Source organism: Cyprinodon variegatus, unplaced genomic scaffold, assembly GCF_000732505.1.
Source record: "Cyprinodon variegatus isolate N-32 unplaced genomic scaffold, C_variegatus-1.0 Scaffold696, whole genome shotgun sequence".
Lineage (NCBI taxonomy): Eukaryota > Metazoa > Chordata > Actinopteri > Cyprinodontiformes > Cyprinodontidae > Cyprinodon > Cyprinodon variegatus.
This window is the reverse complement of record NW_015151149.1, coordinates 53,292-57,339: the sequence shown is the minus strand read 5'-3', so window position 1 is coordinate 57,339 and position 4,048 is coordinate 53,292. Positions and strand designations below refer to the sequence as shown.

Genomic DNA, 4,048 nt, shown 5'->3' with positions numbered 1-4,048 from the left:
GCTGAGATCCAGTCATGACAACCTTTATAGTCTCTCTAATCTGACCATTAAACTAAGACCGTTTTCACTTTTGTGGGCAGTTGTCCAAACTCTGAGGACCAGACGGTGAAGGTGGAAGGAAACGGAGAGGGAACCTCCAACTACTTCTCCTTCAACATGTTCCAGTTCTCTGGAAGCTCTGCTGAGGTCTACCTGCACTGTAAACTGCAGCTGTGTGTCAAACAGGAGAACAGCTGCGTCCCGGTATGCCTTAAAGTCAAACACACAACATGAATCTGTAACTGTTTATTTTATTTCTTTTGTTTATTACCTACCAACATAAGCTACAAATCAAAACAAACTACTGATTGTTCTCAGCAGCTTTATGGACTCTGTCTCTCTTTATCTTGCAGATGTGTGATGGACCTCGCAGACGCAGATCTATCAGATCCAAACATGGAGCCGCTGCCTTCATCAGCATGGCGTGGACCACTTAGGTACCACAGTTCTGCTGTTTTTAGTTCAAACAAGGAATCATCCTCATAATGAAATAAAAAAGAAAAACTTTAAAATCGCTTTAAGAGTGTCAGGGAGACATTTTAGATCAGCACTACTCATTCACAACAGATATGACAGGTTTAATACTTCATTTAACTGAAGTTATTGATTTCAATGTATTTTATTAGCTTTTGTGTTCTCTGTAGCACAAATATAAAAATAGGAAGAAAATAAACATTGTGGATTTTGGTCAGTGTAGAGGGTAGGTGTCAAAATTTCAATTCTTTTTCATATTATGCCTAATATGAGTTACTCAGGCAGTCAGCTGCTCAGTCAGCTCAGTTTTCATCAATGTCTGTTAGATAATCCACCGGCCTAACAGGCCTGGATTTAGAGGAGTACAGTTATATTGAGATATTTTCACATTTTTTATCTGCTAAATCTTATTTTTAACCCACATTTTAAAATTACTCTAACTTGTTAAAGTTGTAGGGAAATCATATTTAAATGTCATTCTAGCTTAAACATGTATATAAATCTAGTCTTTATCAGAATTTTAGAAAATTCCTGTTTTAATTCGTCTTTTTTTCTTCGTTATATTATGCCGGTTTTTCACTTTTATATAAAGAATCTTTTACGTTTTTTATAATACGTTTTCAAACCAAAAATTGGCCACCAATTTTCTGTTGGAACAAAATAAAATTTTGAATTAAAAGATGTTATAATTTAATTAGACATGCTGTCTGCTCTCCTAATTTTTGTCCCATCTCTTCCACATCTTCTGTCGTCTTTCTTCTGTCTGCCAGACAGAAGAAAGACGACAGGTGTGTGACGCCCCTGTGAGTTGCTGCTGCTGCTGCAGCTGTGGTCCCTGCTGTCTGGCTAAAGGTGGCCTCCTTCAGATCTGAACCCAGCTTAGTTTTCACATCCCCTCCAGAACTTCATCGGCCTCATTTCACCCCCTCGTTTGATTAGATAAATCCTCAGATCAATGTTCCCTCTAGGCTGCGCAATTTTCCATTGCACGCACAATTTTTTGTGCATAAGTAAATCAATTCAGTGCATAAAATAAAATGCAATATAAACTGTAAAGCAGTTAGACCAATAATTTTTCAATGTACCGTTTTGAATCCATGTATAATTTGTTTATCCGTTTTCCAACTTAAAGGGTCATAGAATGATTCTATAGGGTATTTGGTGCTGGTCCTTAAAAGTCTCTGAATAATGTGTAACATTGGTTGGGCTGAAAATGGCATATCTGCTGTTCTATGAGCCCTAATGCAAGCCTGGTTAAAAGCCCTAGAATGAAACGACAGGTTTTCTTCCTTTTATGGTATGCTCATGAATATTTAGATGAGCTGTGCTCTGATTGGTTGGTTTACAATGAGCGAAGCTGCTGAGCAAAGATGCATCATAGTAACAAGCACTCACTCACTGAAACATCAAATTGTTGATTTGGTAGGATGACCAGACGTCCTCTTTTTTTCCTAACATGTCCTACTTTTCATACCTAAAAAAATGCCCAGGGAAATTTTCAAAATCGTCTGGGATTTAAGTAGGTTACAGTGCAGTAGAACTGAGCCGTCAGCTCCGGTCTGGTCCGGGAACCCCGGCGGACGGAAGCAGGGAGCCAGCGGGGGACGGAGAGTCCTCCTTTTCAGAAACCCATATCTGGTCACCATAGATATACTAGCATTGCTATCAACAGCTAAGCGAGAAAAAAATACTTAGAGCTTGCGGTAGTGATGGCCTTACGGTGGGAACAGGCCCTCGTTTCAGTAAAAGAAGTTTAGCAAATCCTGCTTTGAACTGTCCAAGATTTTGAAAGCTGTCTTTGGTAAAATTCTTAGAGCAAATGAACAGCTGAGCATCAAACTTTGCAGCGATCTTCTGATAGACAAAAATAATCCATGCCTGTCGAGTCTTAGGATCCTTGGGAAGACTGTGAAACTGTTCCCCTTCCTCCGTGCAGCCTGGAACTCTGGCTCATTTTCAATTGAGAAACTGCCTGCTCCGTAATTCTTGTAGAAGTAAACCAACTGTAGGCTAAACAGCTAAACTGGTGTCTTACATCTACCTCTATTCATGTTCTTGGGCCACTAAACCAGTGGGCTGGTTTTATGTCAATTTCAGGGCGTGACAAAAGTACAGGTCAGAACCAAACAAGGCAACAGCGCAGGGTTTACATAAACTCAGGGCTTCATTTGGATTCACCTGTTTTATGTTGGAAGTTTAGAATTGTGAGATTTGCAGGTGTCAATGTGAATTTGATCTTCTCTGTACGTCCATTTCACCCACTGAACTATCGTTATTCATCTATGACAATGGAAACTCGGTTTTGCTTTCTATGACCCCTTCCAATACAACAAAATTTAGAACAGCTCCTTTTTTTATTTTAGTGACATACGAAATAAAATAGCTTATTTAAAAAAAATGGATTGGGAGTACATTTATTTTAATTTCATTTTGGGTTCTTGTGGCATCTCAGCCTGGTGGATGCTGGGTGGGAAAGCAGAAAAACATCACCTTTTTATAGCAGTCCTGCTATCCGACGCGCACGCAGTTTAAGACACCTGTTCACATCGCAGCGTAATGTTTGCTGTGATTTATTTAATTTTTTTTACTCGGGTAAGATCATCTCGGTCCGATCGACGCAGACAGGAAAGAATATCCCTGATTCAGAAATCTTAATCTTACATTTTTTTCCTTTTTGTGGGGAAGCCAGAGCACCGCTTTGAACCTGCTGAGCATCTGCTCTAAATGTTGTTGAGTTCAGCGTCCAAATGGATCCTGTTTATTGATGGCACACGTCTTAACAAACACACTTTTGTTCCCCTCTGTTTGAAACAACCACTTCTTGTTGTTGGGGGGCGCACATTCTGGTTGCCACGGTTACCACAATTGTGCATGACGAGTCATATAATTCCTCAGAGTTATTTTCAAATTACCAGTGACAGCATGTGCGTTATTGGTCATTGGCTACCATGTATTGACCAAAATCACATGGGCCCCTAGGCCCCTGCTTAGAAAGCTCATTGGATGATCCAGCCTTGCTGCCAATATGTGTTTGGTATCTTCTAGATTAATTAATTAGCTGAAAGATGTGTTATAGCAATCAAGGTTAATTAGATTAGGTTAAAAAAAGTAAACAGAAAAGTATTTTTTATGGGAACAGATAACGGTAAAAGTTCTTGTGTCTTCTCAGGTGATTGTCACCTGGACAGACTGCCAGGCTGCAGATGATTGGTTGGTCATGATCCAGAGCCTGGATGAGTGGAGGTGGATCCAGTGGAGTGGAGAGGAAGACAGATCAGTCATCTCCAACATCAGGATTCTGATCATTTTATCCTTAAAGAACAACCAAGCTTTTAGGCCTCAGGTGATCATTATAATCAGGGGAAATTTCGCCGGCATAAAATGATACAATGTGAAAACTGAAGGGCTTTAAAAATCTAAGTAGGTACATGTTTATAAGGGGAAAAAGAGCTCAAATTTTGGTTTAAATCTCTGATTTTTGGCAGGTTTCTATCTTTGGGTTTAACTTTGTTCCATCAAATTTGGATTTCATCTG

At 39.6% G+C, this 4,048-nt stretch overlaps 1 long non-coding RNA gene across 1 annotated transcript; it reads left to right on the top strand.

The window, feature by feature from the left end:
* Positions 1-82: 82 nt before the first annotated feature.
* On the top strand, positions 83-4,042 carry LOC107097441. The gene is made up of 3 exons (XR_001481834.1): positions 83-243; positions 393-476; positions 3,683-4,042. It is a non-coding gene; the product is annotated as an uncharacterized LOC107097441 (long non-coding RNA).
* The last annotated feature ends 6 nt before the right edge of the window (positions 4,043-4,048 follow it).